At 61.7% G+C, this 15,976-nt stretch overlaps 1 protein-coding gene across 2 annotated transcripts in view; it reads right to left on the bottom strand.

Moving 5' to 3' along the window:
• OSGIN1 (oxidative stress induced growth inhibitor 1) overlaps nt 1-13,238 on the bottom strand; it is a 32,034-nt gene extending 18,796 nt beyond the window's left edge. The window contains exon 1 of one of the 2 annotated variants that reach the window (XM_042919821.1): nt 13,123-13,238. The gene's annotated coding sequence lies outside the window, so the exon portion shown is untranslated. The remainder of the gene's footprint in view (nt 1-13,122) is intronic. The other variant, XM_042919818.1, reaches the window with a different exon arrangement.
• Nucleotides 13,239-15,976: the final 2,738 nt, after the last annotated feature.

Below are 15,976 nucleotides of genomic sequence, written 5' to 3'. Positions count from 1 at the left end.
CGCTCGGTCTCCACTCCCGCTGCTCAGACTAAGCAGGGCCACTGGGGCTTGCGTTTCGTAGACGTGCGCTCTGTTAACCATTGGAGCCCCCCCAGCCATGAACCAGACGAGGCAAAAGGCGACAAACGCTTCCGTGCCCAAGGGCCCAGAGTCGGAGGGGAGAAACGAGAAGGGGCTTTGGAGGGCATTCGAGGGTGGGGGCGATGGGTGTCACGGCAGCCGCTCTGGAGAGGTCGCGTGTCAGCTGAGGCGTGCTTGGCCACTCAGAGAACCGGGGTGGGGCGGTCTGGGGGCGCAGGACACACGTGCTCCCAGGAGAGGCCCCAGGGTGGGAGGTGGTTGCCTTGTTTGAGGACGGGAGGGTGAGGGGGGGCCCTGAGGGGTTGGGAGACAAGCTCGGCTGCAGCGGGGAGCCCCCGGAGGCCCTGGGCAGAGTGGGGGCTGTCCAGTGAGAGCCGAAGCTGCCTTGGACCAAGGTACCGGCCGTGTGGGTGCAGAACGGATGGGATCCATTTTGGAGCCAGCGTCAGCGGGACTTGGTGACAGACCGACACTGGAGGTGAGCCTCTTGCCTGGCTCAGCGTGAACCACTCACCCCTCTGAGAGCAGGGCCCTGGTGTGTGCACCTGCCGGTCCCTGTGGTGTGGATATTCCCACCAAGGCGGACTCAGGCTACCCGGTCCCCCCCCGCCGGCCCCCCGGGGGTGAGCAGGGGCAGGGAGGCGTCAAGAACGTTTTCCTGATGGGGGCCACGTGTGGGACGGTGGCAGGCGGGGCATCCGCTTCGGGGAGAAGGCGAAGAAGGGGGGAGACGGGGGTGGGGGTGGCCACGTACGGTCTTGCGGCCTGAGGTGCCTGTGGACCTCTCCGGCTGGGCACAGAAGGCCGAGGCGCGGGGCCCGAGGGCTCTCGGCTGGGGTGTGAAGCGTGGCCACTGCTGGCAAAGAGACGACGTCAGAAGTCTGGGGATCGGGGGAGGTCGCGGAGGGAGGGCGGAGGCCAGGACAGAGCCGTCGCCGTCCCCGTAGCACAGCCTGCTCGGGTGCTTGCGCCCCCACTACCCCGTGAGGGTGGCGCCCTCTCTGCGGCGGAGCCCAGCGGCGCTTAGAGGAAGCATCTTCATGGGGCCGGGGACTGCCCCCCTCTGGCTGCGACTGTGGAGCCCCCGGGGCCTCGGGCAGACCCCGTGAAGATCTTGCAAAGCAGCTGACGAGCCCTCTTGGCGTGGGGCCCAGGGCCGGGGCTGGGGGGGCCGGAGCAGGAGTGGCACCCCGGGGGGAGGGCCGAAGGTGGGGCCAAACGGGATGAAAGCTAGGACGTCGTCCCTCCCAACCGGACCCCAGGCAGGTGCTCGGCATTTCCCATCACCCTCCGAGGCAGGAGCTCTCGGCGGCGGCCACAATCAAACCGAGGGATGGGAGACGGGGAGGGGCGGCCCCCTCGCGGCGGCCTCCCTTCCCCGTCGCCCAGCTCCTTCCATAGGGCCCGCGCGAGCGGTTTCCGTTTGGAGGAAAGGAGACCTACTTAGTCTCCTTCGATACCACCCTGAGCTGGAACCAAACGGAACCCTGGCTGGCTCCTGGCTGCTGGTCGCGATCACCGCCACCGTCTCCAGCAGCAGGAGGACAGCAGGATGGTTCCTTGCCTGCACACCTGTGGCACGCGGGCCCCGGGACGAGCGGCCGGGACAGAGGTGCCTCTCTGACTAGACAGGGGCCCCGCCTTGCTCGCGGGGCCGCATCCGGCAGGACCTGACAGGCCCCAGGCCCCTTGCACCGACTTCTCCCCAGCGCGCCGGACAGCCTGCCACCCGACCCCCTCTGCTGCCTGCCCTCTGCTGCGCAGGGGCGGTGCCGGCGGCGGGCGCAGTCGGGTCTGGGCTGGGCACTGGAGGCCCTGCATGTTTGGTGCCGTGGAGAAGCAGCCCGGCTGTCTGGGCTTGAAGAGATCTGCTGACATGTGTACTGCACAAGCAGAGCCCCCGACACTCCTCCCCCCGCCCCCGCCCCGGCCTCACCTTGGGACAGTTCCTGCACTCGAGGCGATGCTGGCCTCAACGGTGGAATCCACGGCATGGAGACTAAATGTCATCAGGCTGGGCCTGGCTCGACTCTTCTCGCAAGTCCGTGCAAGGATGGGCTTGTGCACCTCTCTCTGGCGGTCGAGGACTGCACTCCCGAGTCTAGCCTTTCCTCTGCTCCTGTGGCCTCCTGGCGCTGAGACCTCTGTGGCTCATCGAGGGCCTAGACGTTTCCTTCGCCCGGGTGCTCCGGGACAGAGTCCCAGGCACGAGGATGTCTGTGCTCAGAGGGAGCTGTCCCAGGAGCCCGGCACCCCATCTCCCAGGTGGAGCAGCTCGGGTCAGCGAGGGGAAGCGGTTCCTCCGGGGTCACACAGCAGGAGCGTGCCTTGGAATTCAGCCAAGACCCCTGGAAAGGTCTGTGACCTCTAGGGAGGGAGCTCAGAGCCCCCCTGCCCTTCAGGGACTCAGCAGGAATTTCTTGCTGGGCGCTGTGCTGAGAAGCAGGCATACGATGGGGGAGAAAGACACAGAACTTCCCTCAAGGAGATGATGACCCGGTGGGGAGGTTAAGTCCATAGGCGTGCTCTCACAGACTGACCTGTTGGGCAGCGTGACGAAAAGCTGCCCAAGACAGACAACTGGGCTGGGAAGCGGGCGGGGGTATAAGAACTGACTAGGGACAAAAGTCTTGCAGGTGAGGCCAAGAGCAGGTGCAAAGGCCCTGAGGTTGGAAGGAGAGTTTTGAGAAACTGAAAGGGTGGTGTGTCTGAGTGCGGGGTGGGGGGGTGGGGGTGGGGGAGGCTCACAGGAGCCGGATCGTGCAGGCTTGGTGGCCATGGAGGGATTTTGGTCTTTTCCCCAAGAGCAAAGGGGAGACCCCGGAGGAGGGTGACGGGATCAGGCCTGCACTGTGAAAAGGTGGTGGGGAGGATGAGGGCAAGCATGGGTCAGATGCTGTGGCAGCCGTCCCAGGAAAGAATCAAGGCTTTGGCCACTTCCTGTTCCCAGGAAGAAGCTCCATCTGGGACGAGCCGGATTCCAGGATGCTGTGTGTGCGTGTGTGCGTGTGTGTGCGTGTGTTGTGGGGTGTGAGGGGCAGATAAGAAAGGTCAAAGTGTCGGTGGGTGGGGCTTGCCATGGGGAGAAAGGTCACAGGGCATGTGGGTGTGGTCCTCTCCATCAACCCCTTTCCTGACTTTTGTCCCCAGGCATTCGTGTTGCCTACTCTGGATCTGGACACCAATGGAACCTCACGGAATGTTGTCTCTCGTGTCTGGATCTTTCGCTCAACTTCGTGGCCCTGGGATTCACTCGCACGGATGTGTGGGTCAGTGGCTCCCGCTTTTTTATTGCCGGGCAGAGTCCCACAGTGTGCACACAGCACAGCTGGTTTATCCATTTCCTGGGCATTTGGCTATTTCCAGCTTTTTGCTGTGACCGTTCCCACGCGAGCCTTTGTGTGGACATCTGCTTTTGTTTATCTGGAGCAAAGCGGAACCACTGGGTCACAGGGAGGGCGAGTGTGCACACGGCTTTCTCTCTGCAGCTGCGCCCCGGCTGGCCCCCACCGGCGCCAACACCCCTTGGAGACCAGCCTCTGCCCTTAGGGGAAAAGCCTGGCACCGCGGGGGCCCTCCCGTCTCCCCAGCCGAGATGCTGGCTTTCTCCCACCTTGACCCTCACGTTGCTGCCAGACCGAAGGCTCACGGTTCCCTGAACACACATCACTTCTGTCCTCCTGGACGAACTGTCCTTTCTGCCCGGAGCACACATCCCTCCAGTGCCCTCCCGGGGACAGCCTCCCGGTGCTGTCACATCTCACTGGAGCATCTTGGCGACCCACTGACGTTCCCCAGGCCCTGACCAGCGTCTTTGGCCCACATTCCCCTGGTTCCCGGAGGCCACTTGTGCTCAGGCTCTCCTGAGGACCCCGGGCTTGCCGTGGGGTGGGGATGCCGTGTGGCCGGGCCACGGACACAGCTCACACACAGGAGGCCTTGGGAACCGTGCAACAGATCAGTCGGTGAGGCCGAGTCTGGGTGGACACACCCAGGTGTAACCCCCTTTGGGCAAAGCACACACGGCTTAAGTGTGCACCTCGATGAATGTTTGCACACCTGTAGGCCCGTGTGACCACCGCCCAGGTCAAGACGGGGAACACGCCCCGCTCTCCGTCTGAGTTCTGTCCCCAAAGATTAGTGCTGCCTGTCCTTGAACTTGCTCTAAAAGGTATCACACAGGATGTTCTCTCTCGTCTCTGCCTTCCTTTGCTTGTTCCAGACGTCGCCTCGGAGAGGCAGATCCCAGGAGCCTGAATCCCTTGGCCTCAATGGCCAGCGTCTTTGTCCCCGTGTCATTGTTTTCCTCTCTCCGCCAACATCTGTCTTTCCACTTGTCGCTTCTGTCCTCAGCCCGGGTGGACTTTGCCAGCAAGGCTTCTTCCCCCAGGGCAATGCCCTGGCCTCGCCCCAGGAGGGGTCCTGAGCACTCTGTGCCGACCTTCCGGTTTCCTGGGCCTCGGCGGGGGGGGGGGTCCCCTCTCTGCAGACAACGTAAACCCTGACCCACGGGTGTCCCCTTGGTCCACCTGGCCACACGCCTGGCTTGGTGTGATAAAACAGCGAGACCCTTTTATTTGTGGGGGAGCAGCCTTATGGATCAGCCCACCCCGGTCGGTGTGTTCTCAGGATCACGCCCAGGAGCTCAGGACGCTCTCAGGCCCCACACCAGACTCACTGTCTAGGAAAACCGTGTTCTTTTGTTTTTCCTAAATGTTTGTTTATTTATCCTGGCAGGGGAGGGACAGAGAGAGAGACAGAGACAGGGAGAGAGAGAGAGGGGGTGAGAAAGAATCCTAAGCAGGCTCCTGGCTGTCAGCACAGAGCCGGACGGGGTTCGATCCCACAAACCGTGAGCTCATGACCTGAGCTGAAATCAAGAGCCAGACACTCAACCGACTGAGCCCCCAGCACCCCTAGAATAACTGTTTTCTTTCCTTTCCTTTCAATCCCCCGGTACTTCTGACATCAGTCGTGTGGGTGTTTCCCACACCGACCGGTTCTCACACACCAGACGGGTGTCCCACAGTTCAATTCGATCCGATGCTAGCTGGAGCCCGCACAGACCCCACAGGTTACAGGCTCAGTCCCACAGATGCCCTGAGGGCACACACCAATCGCGAGGGGTGGGTCCCCGGTCCCCCACACTCTGTCTGACTTGGCTCCGATCGGAGGTTCCCACGACCCCTCCCCCAGGTTCACTAATTGCTAGAGTGGCTCACAGAGCCCAGGAAGACTGTTTCCTTACGATCACTGATTTATTACAAAGGCAGTGAACGGCCAGATTGAGAGATGCACAGGGTGACGTCTGGGAGGGTCCCGAGCACAGGAGCTTCTGTCCCTGTGGAGCTGGGTGTGTCCTTCCTGGCACAAGGACGTGTTCACAACACATACGTGAAGGACGTTTATGGACGCTTGATCACACAGGCAGGATGGACCAAGAACCCAGCCTCCGGCCCCTCTCCCTTACCAGGAGGATGAGGGGTGGGGCCGAATCGTGGTCTTTTCGGCAACCAGCCCCATCCTGAAGCTGTCCCGGAGCCACCCAGGGTCACCTCATTGGAACAAAGGACGCCCCCATCACCCAGGAAAGATCTCACCAGAGCGTCTGCGTCGGAACTGGGGTTAAAGATCGACTCTTAGAATCAAGGATGCTCCGAGCACGTTTATCAGTCAGAAAACCACAAAGGTTGGAGGCGCTCTGGCCAGGAGCCTGGGGTAAAGACCAAATTACGTATTTCTTATGATATCGCAACGCCACCTCCGGTGGATCAGAGCATCGGGCGGGGGGCCGGTCAGTCTGTGTTCCCGCAAGCCCTCCAGGGACCGTGGCACAGCTTCGGCCTGCAGACAGACCACTCACCCTTGGCATGTGAGGATGCTGGCGACGCATCGGGCAGAATAGGAACATCGCTTTCTTAGAGTAAGAAGATGCTATCGTTATCCTAAGGAATATGACAGGGTTTTGCTACTCGGGTCTGACGTCCTCTGATACGTAATGTGAGCCCTGGCCGGAGCCTCCCCAGTGGAAGGGCCAGTTCCCAGCTGGCTGCCCGGGTCAGCGCTGAGGAGGCTTGAGACCCCGCACAGATGTCCACCCCACGCGGAAGGGGCCGGGGGTCACTAAGTGTCTTCTGTCACCCTGACAGCAGAGGCCTGGCACGCCAACTGCGGCCCATCGGTTTCTCCCGCACCTGTTCCCTACCTGCTCCGTCTCAGTCTGAGCCCCGGGAGCCTGGTGCCCTGACCAGCTGGCTTCCGGCTGGGTTCCATCAGCGCAAGTCAGGGGCAGGAGGGCAGAGGGCAGAGCAGCCGGCATGGCGAAGTGCTTGGCATGGGCTCAGCCGCCAGTCTGGGGGCAGGGGAGGAGGGGGGGGCTCAGCCGCCAGCCTGGGGACGGGGGGCACTGTGGGGAGCCCTAATCTGCAGTGTTGGCCACTTGCCGTGGTGTAAATGCTCCCATCGGAGTCAGTTTCAAGCTAGCGACGTGCCCACCCTGCACCCGCGCACGGAGTCGGGAAGAGGCCCGAGGGAGCGTGTCACCACACAGATCCGTGGGCGTAGACGACCTCGTGGCCACAGCTGGCAGCAAACTACAGCCAAGTCATCAAGAAGCGAGGAGTTCTGAGGATGGGTTTTCTTAGTTTTGAAGAAGATTCATTAATTGTAAGTTTATAGAATTTACTTTTTAACAATGGGTGTGTTTACCAACTGGCTCACGAAATTCCCGGGAAATTGAACAATCGGCCAATCAGCTCTTGCAAGTGGCTGTGAGCCGGTCTGGGCACCACTGGCCGGGTGACAGTCTGGAGAAGCCTCTGCGGCCCCGCTTCAGCCCTCTCATGCCCCTCCCCGGTCCGGCCTCATTCAGGTCCAGGGACACTCTTTCCCCTTGACCCTTCACCCCCGGGGACAGAACTGGCTTCCTGCTTTGCCATATCCCCACGGCGCCCTGATGCCTCTTACTCCCTTCCTGCCTCCCCTAAAGGGCGTCCTGGGGGTGGGAGACAACAGAGCAGGTGCCCACCCCTGCTCGAACCCCAGCCTACCTCCCTCTCTTTTACTTATCAACCTTCTGCATAAAAGGTCACCGGAAGAAACGATCCCGAGCCCAGAAACCAGAAACCCCCGGGTGCACGGCGGGCTCTCCTCGGACAGAAGGGCACTCTATAAAAGTGGCCGTATCCCCCAGGCACCGCGGGTGGGTGTAGCAGCTGGAACGCCCCCTTGGGAGGCAATGGGGCCACGTCTGTCACGACAACCATGCACATGGCCGGGGACCCGCCGATCCCTTGTGAGGTATTTGTCTTAGGGGCAGACTTGTACCCATCCGAAATGATGTGTGTCCGAAGTCATTCATTACAGCTTTGTCGAGAAGGGCTGAAAACGGGATGCAGCCCAAGTGCCGATCATTAAGAGACTCGTTAAATAGGTTCTGGCACATTCTTCCAATGGAGTATTTTGCAGCCGCTCTTTATGGAACGACATGAAAGGTGCCCTCAGGAGGTGGCAGAGCGGAGGCGGGAGGGAGAAGAGTGGGGGCAAGGGAAGGACACAGGAGGCCCACGCAGTGGCTCTCCCCCAGGTGGGGACCTGTGGACTGACTGTTCCCTCCAAGCCCGTTTGCACTTTCTGAGAATCGTACTGTTCCCACGCACTATGCCTGGTCAATACACAGACCCAACTTGAACAGAAGCAAAGAAATAGCTTGCGGAGTTTCACGGACGCCCCCTCACCGCCTGGGACCCCAGAACTCAAGCTGGCCAGGGCAGAGGCGCCCCTCCAGGACCTCTGCGTGACTCCGTGGGGGCAGTGAACCCGTGGCCCCAGGAAGGACCCTGCGGTGGGGACTTCTCCCTGGTCCCAGGCTTTCGTGCCCACCCCCCTCATCCCCACTCTGCTCAGCTCAGTGCCCACCTGAGAAAGAGAGCTCAGGGAACTGGGGGTGTGGGGGGGGCATGCCCAGCCACACTGAGGGCTTGTACGCCCGGTCTACAGGAAGCCTGATTTCAGGGGGGGTTCGCCTTCCCCTGTGACTCATCCGATGACCTACGTAAGGGGTGGCTTTAGAGCAGCAGCATTTCTCACGCTCGCTGACCACACACCCATTCTTGGTGGACCATTTTGCACAACTGGTGTTCTCTGGAACGCTCTTCGGGAACCACGGGTTAGACGTCTGCCTGAGTACCTAAAGGCCTGGACACCAGGGATTCAGTGAGTCAAGCACACCTCCCGGGGCACCAGCACCTCCATCCCCCAGCCTGGTCACCCACTGCAATCACCGAGGCCGTCTCCAGAGATGCCGACTGAGTTGATTGATAAGGGGGTGTGGCCCGGGCACTGGGAGCTTAAAAACTGGCCCCGGTGCTCCCCATGTGCAGCCGGAGTTGAGAAAACGAGTGTTCCAGAGCTGAGGTCGGTGGCAGGAGCAACAGGACGGTCCTTCTGTGCTGCGATCTGGGGTCACATCAACAGAGGCATCGTCCATAGAAACTGGGGAGGGGGACGGTCCTGCCTGATTGGGCCGTGATCAACGGTATTTGGTTCTGAGCCCCACATCTTACCAGAAGCAGCTGACAACGGGAAAATGTCCGGAAGAGAGGAATCCGTACGGCGAGAAGGTTCAAGATTGGGTCTTAAGGGGCTCACCCTAGTCCTGCTCTTTCTGGAGAGTTCCTGTCACAGACACAGAGGTGACAGGTGCTCCATGGGGCCGTGGACACAGGCGCAGGGCCCCACATCTGCCCTTAGCTCTTTCGAGTTAGGGCTTGTCCTCGAAGCCACTCTGGTCTCTACCGCCCCGCGAGGCACCTGCTCCAGGAGAGATCCCCGAGACGGGTGCAGATGTTGCGGGGGGAGAGGCTGAGAGGGTGGCAGGGGGCCGATTCTCTCAACCTGACCAGTGACTCCCCAGGGTCATGTTGGGGGACCGGCTAACCTGAGGCACAGCTCAAGGAGTTCATGCGTACTTGAGAGGTGGGAGAGAGGTGAGGGGTCAGGACGACCCTGCGGGCGGAGGCTGGTGGCGGGGCTCTGTCCCCCGGGTGAGGGCACACGGACGGCCTTGCTGTCTGTGCTCGCTGTTGTATTCCCTGCCCGGGACGGCTTGGCTGAACGGATGGGGTATCAGGAGCAGGAAGAGATCTGGGTTTGGCGGGGGGAGGTGAGTGGTTAGGAAATGTGTCTGAAGAAGTGACATTTCCCCTGCGACCAGAAGGGCAGAGAGCCAGCCACGAGAAAAGCGCTGTAGGTAGAGAACAGCACGGGCAAAGGCCCTGAGGCTGGCTGGTTTGGTGTGTGTGTGAGGCCAGCCCCCGGACCGGGGGTACTGGACTCTGGGGGCGGGGCCCGGGGGATGTTGGACAGGCGGGCAGAGGCTGGCCACACGGGCCAGTGTGGTGAGGGACGCGCCTCAGGGGCTGCCTCCCAACGGCGTGACCTGGGGCGAGTGGCTTAAGGGCTCTGGGCCTCAGTTTCCTCACGGGCAAAGTGGGTTTAACAATAGCGACGACCGCACAGGACCCGGAACGGCACCAAATACGGAGAACGGAGCCTGGCTTGTGGTAAGCTCTGCAGAAATCCTCGCCGCCCCACTCCCCCTCCTCCCCCTCCTCCTCCTCAATGGAGGAGCCCAGGAGACAGAGCCGGGCCCAGAAACCAGGTCAACCGGCTCGGGGTTCTGCGTCTTCCCCATTCCCGCTGCTTCCTCCCACCTCTCCCTGCACACACACCCCGATCTGGAAGAGTCTGCCCCTGGCAGAGGCCCAGGCCTTCTGGATCCTGTCCAGGCCCCTAATTGGGAGCTTCTGTGTCTCTACCGCTGTGACCGCATCCCTGGAAAGAGGATCTGGCGGGCCTGCCCACCGCGGCAGGCTGTGCGTGTCCCAGCAGGCCTGCCGCCTCCTGCCTCAGTGGGAAGGAGCTGGAGCGTCCCCCTGCGTGGTCCTCGGGCTCTGGCAGGGACCGCGAGGGGCAGGCGGCGACTGGAGGAGGGAGGGTGCAGCCCGATGGGGCAGGGAGGCTCCGAGGCCGGACCTCTCCCCGGAATCGCCCTCCCTCCCCTCTGGCTGCACCGAGTCAACCCGGACTCCTCTTTCGTTCACACCCAAGCTATCGGCAAACCCCATCAACGCTCCCTGCAGACACATCTGGAGTGTGATCCCCTCGCGGCTCCCCCGTGGCCACCACGTCTCCGCCCTGGGCTGCCGCACAGCCTGCCCGCTGAACGGGGCACCTTACACCGGTCCTGCTCTGACCACGGCCCATCGTCCACACAGCTGCTGTGATAACCGCTCCGCACACAGCCAGACGCTGTCCCTAGCCTCGGGTGACTTCCTCCCACCAGGGCTCCGCACCAGTCCTGTCTGACCCGCCCGCCCACCTCTCTGCCCTTCCGGGCTCCTTGCTGCCTCCGGCACACTCCCTCCCTCCGCAGGGTCTCCGCATTTGCTATTCCCTGGGCCTAGGATGCCCTTCCCTCAGACGTCCATGTGACTCGCTCCCTTAGTTCATTCAGGTCTCTGCTCAAGTGTCTTCTCAGTGAGACCAGAACGGCCTGTGTAAGAGAGAAACTCCCACCCTCCTTATCCAGCTGGTTCCACCTGGCCCTCCCCACCCGCCCTGCCACTATATGTCCCACACCCTGGCCTACTTGTTCATTTGCTTGTCTGGATCCCCACCCCGGGATGCAAGCTCCCAGAGGGCAGGTGTTTTGTCCCATTCCTGGCAGATCTCAAGCCTAGTCCAGGGCCTGGCACACAGCAGGGGCTCAGTAAGCATCGTGACATAAACTGGGCCCCTGGGTGCTCCTTAAGCAGGAGACCACCAGGACGGCACTCCCCTGGGCTCCTTCCTCTGGGGCTGACCTTTCTGTCCCTGGAGACAGAGACAGTCAGAGGGGTCAGCTCCTACCGGGCGCTTTCAAGCCCCTGGCTTCCGGAGAGCAGGCACACGGCTCCCCCCGCCCCCCCCACCCCTTCCCCATGGGGGCCAAGGAGGACATTAGCATTGGAGCCAGGAGGCTGTAGCTGGCTGCTTTCTGGTCACAGAGCTGGGGTAGGGCACATTCCATTCTTTCAGCCAGCGTGAGGCTGGTGCTGTGTGTGGGCCAGGGCCAAGAGCACCGGCAACGTGATCATGCTGCCGGTTTCCGGGCAGGCTCGGAGATCAGAGGGGACGGCGAGCCAGCAAAAGGCAAACTAAAGCAGTTTGCCTGGGTGCGCTCCACGGGACTGGACTTTCTGCGACAGATACCTGGGTGTCTCTGTGCCATCCTTCCTCCCCCATCTACTGGCAAGTGCTCGGGGCACCCGGCCTGAGGTCGACAGGGCAAGCTTATCCACGTGAGCAGTGACAATACAAGGCCCCGCAGCTTCTCCGAGGTGGTGTTCAGACGGAGACGGGAGCAGGGGGCTGAAGGGTGGCTCCCCAAAAGATACACTCACGTCCTAACCCCAGGAACCTGGACATGTGACCGTATTTGGGAAAAGGATCTCTGCAGATATGACCAATTAAGGATCTTGGGTTTAGATCACGACCGATTTAGCACGGGCCCTAAACCCAACGCCAAGTGTCCCTGTGAGAGACAAGCGGGTTTGACAGATACGGGGAAGCCTGGAGCCCCCAGGGCTGGGACCGGCAGGAGGATCCTCCCCCAGACCCTCTGGAGAGCTCGGTCCTGCTCACACCTCCGGAACGGGCGGAGGACAGGTTTGTCGCTATAAGCCCCCTGCTTGTGGCTCTGTGCCACCACGGCCGTGGACATCGCACAGCAGGGACCACGGGAGCATTAACGTCAGACCGAAAGACGATTGGGTCCAGGACCCCTTTCTCCTCCCAAGCGTCGGGTTCCCCGCCCGCTGGACACCTGCTCCCAGTCCAGAGCGCGGGGTGGGGGGCGGGCAGGGAAAGTGGCTCTGGGGGTGGTGGCAGTCAGTGCCTGGGCCCTCTGGGAGCACATGCTCAGCTTCCCGTCCACCCCAGATGGAGTTGCCAGAGGCCAGGGACCAAGGGAGCACGTGTGGTGCGGCCCACGGCCGCAGCCTCGAAGCCCCCAGAGCTCTGCCGTCAGCCTTGGAGGCCGTCTAAAATGGGAACACAGATCTCATAGGAGCCACGTTCTCCCAGCCACGGGCGAGGGACCCCAGCGTGCGTGAACACGGAGGCACGCTGCTCCCCAGAAGGGTGGGTGGGAGAACACCCAAGGCCTGGGATGGGAAGGGGGCACCGCTTATAGACCACTCACCCCACTCCGCACTTCACCTGTATCACATCACAAGGTTCCCCGGCTTCCCCACCAGGGAGTTGCAATCATAGGATTTTACAGACGAGGGAGCAGCGGCTGGGGGCCCGGGGCTCAGGGGAGCGGAGGCCAAGAGCTGGGGTAGAGCAGGGCTGGAGCGACCAGCACAGACGAGGGCTAACTGAGGCCTGGATGCCGCGCAGCCCAGCGTGGGACTCTGGTCTGGGTCTCGGCGGGGGGAGCTGGGGCTCCGCGTTTTCAAAGCTGATGCTCATGGGCGGCGAGGGGTGACCTACCCCCGTGGCCTTCTCTCCCTGGTCCCGGCATGGCAGGTGGAGGGGGGGCTGCTGAGGGCCTCTCGTTGAGGGCATGGTACTGGGAGCCAGAAGGGGTCGGCGCCCCGAGGAGAGCCCCAGTGCCCAGCCGTGACGGGGCCGGACCACAGAGGTCGATGCCCCGTTTCGAGCGTCTTGTGCACGGACGCGCAGGGACGTGCCGGGGCCTCCCACGGAGGAGCTCCACACACCCCCCGCGGCTCCGTGTGGGACGGAGCCAAGTGAGCCCATTTTACTGCCGGGGAAACCGAGGCGCGGGAGTCGCGGTGCTTTCCCGAGACCACACGAAAGCAGGTGCTGGGGTTCGCCCAGGCTGACCCTACAGCCCACATACTTTCTCCAGGACTGGAGGGCAAGGGGGCCTGGAGCCCGCTCCTCCTCTCTGGCCGGGCCAGGCTCCACCCCAGACCCCACGGCGGCCCTGGAGAAGTCCCTGCCCGTCCCCGCCGCTGGCCCCCTCCTTACTTGGTGGCAAACAGGCTGGGTGCTGCAGGGTGACAGGTGACCAGTGCTGTCGGGGAGGAGCGGGTACAGGGGAGATGGTTTTCCTCCGGGCTCCCCCCGCCCCAACCCTGGCTTGGATGGAGCCACAGGAGAGTGAGGGACAAGAGGCCAGGCTGGCCTGTTTGTCGCATCACAAAGTCCTGCCCTGGGCTGGTCCTGGGGGGGTGAGTCGGGGGAAGCCTCAGAGGGGTGCTCTCCCAGGGACCTGGCCCGGCCCAGCTCCCCTCTCTGCAGCAACTCCACCACAGTATCTGCAGCCTCCGTGGGGGCACCATGAGAATGGGCACATCTTGCCAAGGTGAGCCCCAGGCGAGAGGCCCGGCAGCTGCAGGCTTCAGAGCCTGGGTCCGGGGAGGGCAGGCACCGCCGTGGTCAGCCCAGCATCATGACCTGTGCACCTGCTCCGCGTGGCCTGGAGCCAAGGTCTGAACCTCTGGAAGACTCGGTCTCCCCACGTGCGGTGTGGGAGCAGACCCAGGACACCAGCCCGTGCGGGCATCCTGGGTATCTCCAACAGGTGGCCCTCTGGGCCCCGGATGGAGCAGGTGTTCTGTTTTCTGGAGCTTTCTGGAAGGAGCTGCAAACAGAGAAGCAAGACCACAGCTCGTGTGAAAAGGAAGCACTGGGGCCAGCAGGATCCAGAAGGAGCCAGCCCACGGGCAGCAGAGAGGGTGGACGGGGCAGATGGAGGGGGCCGCCCGGAGTCCGGGCTTGTCACTGCCACTCGAGAGAGCCCGTGAATCGTCTCGTCCAACGTTTCCAAACGTCTTCCCCCTGCAGCCACAGACGCTTTTAATACACACAAAAATTCTCATTTGGAACGCCAGTAAGAAAAATTCCCAAATAAAAGAATTATTTTACTCCTTTACATCTATCTGTTTTAGAAATTAAAATTTTTTAATGTTTATTGATTTTTGACAGAGAGAGAGAGAGAGAGAGACAGAGCATGAGTGGGGGAGGGGCAGAGAGAGAGAGGGAGATACAGAAACCGAAGCAGGCTCCAGGCTCTGTGCTGTCAGCACAGAGCCCGACGCGTGGCTTGAACTCACAGACCTCGAGATCACGACCTGAGCCAAGGCCGGACGCTTAACCGACTGAGCCACCCAGGCGCCCTGTTTTAGAAATTACAACGGATGCATGCACTTAGTGTAAATTCAGGAACGGCCGCACAGCTCAGAAAGGATGACGCCAGGACTGGCACCCATACCTGGGTTCAAACAAAGTATGACCCGGGCTCTGTGGTCACGAGTGGCCCGTGGCAGTGACAAAACGGAAGAAGGCACCTGTGGAAAGCATGGTTTGCGTGTGTGTGGAGGTCACGGATGTAACAACGATGCCTGGACACAGTCATGTCTGGGGGGGGTCCCGTGCACCATGTCCAGATGGGGGGTGCGGTACGTGGCTCATAAACAGATCAGCACCACGGGAAGCTACGCTCGGCCCCCCAAAGATCTCCCGGGCTCCCACCGGCGGGAAGTAAAAGCTTGACGCTGGCCAGGATGTGTCTCCCGCTCCCCCGATGCCGGCAGATACCCAAGCTTCCCTCTCCCGTCCAGCAGTGCCTGTGTCGGATGGGGCGGCCCAGCCGAGCAGCCCTCACGGGCTGGGGGCCCCGTGGCTTTTTGATTCAAGGGCATAAAGCAAGAGACGTGGACCGTTTGTCTGGTCTCGGCTGGTGTGAGTGCAGGGGTGGGGCTCAGTTTGGAGCGACAGGGGCGCCACGTGGTGGCTGACGGCTCTCTCGCGTGTGTTTGCGAGACGTGAGGCCGCACGGGCCCCCGGGGCTGGGGCCCACGGCTACTGCTGTTTGCAGTACCTCTCGCTCCTTTTCAGGCGTTTGGCCACCGGCTGCTCCACTGGAGGGCGCTGGCTTCGTGACCCCGAGGCCTTGGGTTAAAATCTTCATTTTCAGCCAAGGCTGATTTGACCATCACAAAAATCGGGAACGAGGGGCTTGGCGTGGCCGGTGCCTGCTTCCACAAGCCGGCCTGTTGCTGTGGCTGCGACCAAGAGAGAGCTGAGCCACGCAGACAAGAGGCTGCAAATGACCGGTTTTAGGCCTTTCATCAGAGGCTTTTCATCAACTCCGAGGATTTGGGGAAGGCGCGGGTACAGAGGGCTTAGCAAAGCCCGAAGCACCGTGTACCACAAGCGGACGGGTTGGTGGCTCCAATGTGCCAAGATCGGATACGTCACATCGCTGAATAGGCTGGTTTTGCGGCAGTCAAGAAGCTAGACATTTGGTTTTTAAGCAAAAGTTTAATCAAGCAGCTGTGGCGCTCCGGAAGGCGCAGAGAGCCTGGACAGTCTCCCGGCGTCACTGCGCCAATGGCCACCGGGTCACACGGGGGAACTGCCCACTTCCTGGCCACGGAGGGCGGGTCCCCAGGCCAGGACACCTGGTTCTGAGTTCTCCCTGCCTGTGGCTGTCCCTCTGGTCCCTGTACTTCACATGCCTGGAGAACCTGCCTTCGATGAGCCCGAAGGAAAAGTTCACTTTGCGTGTCTGGAGACACAATCTCCGGAAACGTTTCCCGAAGTGTGAGACGGGCGCCATTCTGCGGGCTCCTGAGGACAGAGCAGTGATCTCATGGAGGCCTTTCCCGATCCTTGCTCTTTCAAAAGTCTTTTGGGGATTTTGTGAGTCCTCGGGGGGAACACCTGTAAGTCCGCTCGGTGCCTAGTCTACCCGTAATCCTTCCTGACGCTTACTCGTCTCTTCCTTGAGAGGGGAGAGGGAGAGGGAAGGCAGCCATATCTGACCAGAACTTAAGAACACTGTTTGGTTTTTACCATTATTTGGGCTCTCAACTCC

Source organism: Panthera leo, chromosome E2 (genome assembly GCF_018350215.1).
Source record: "Panthera leo isolate Ple1 chromosome E2, P.leo_Ple1_pat1.1, whole genome shotgun sequence".
NCBI classification, from domain to species: domain Eukaryota; kingdom Metazoa; phylum Chordata; class Mammalia; order Carnivora; family Felidae; genus Panthera; species Panthera leo.
This window is presented reverse-complemented; position numbering and strand designations above follow the sequence as displayed.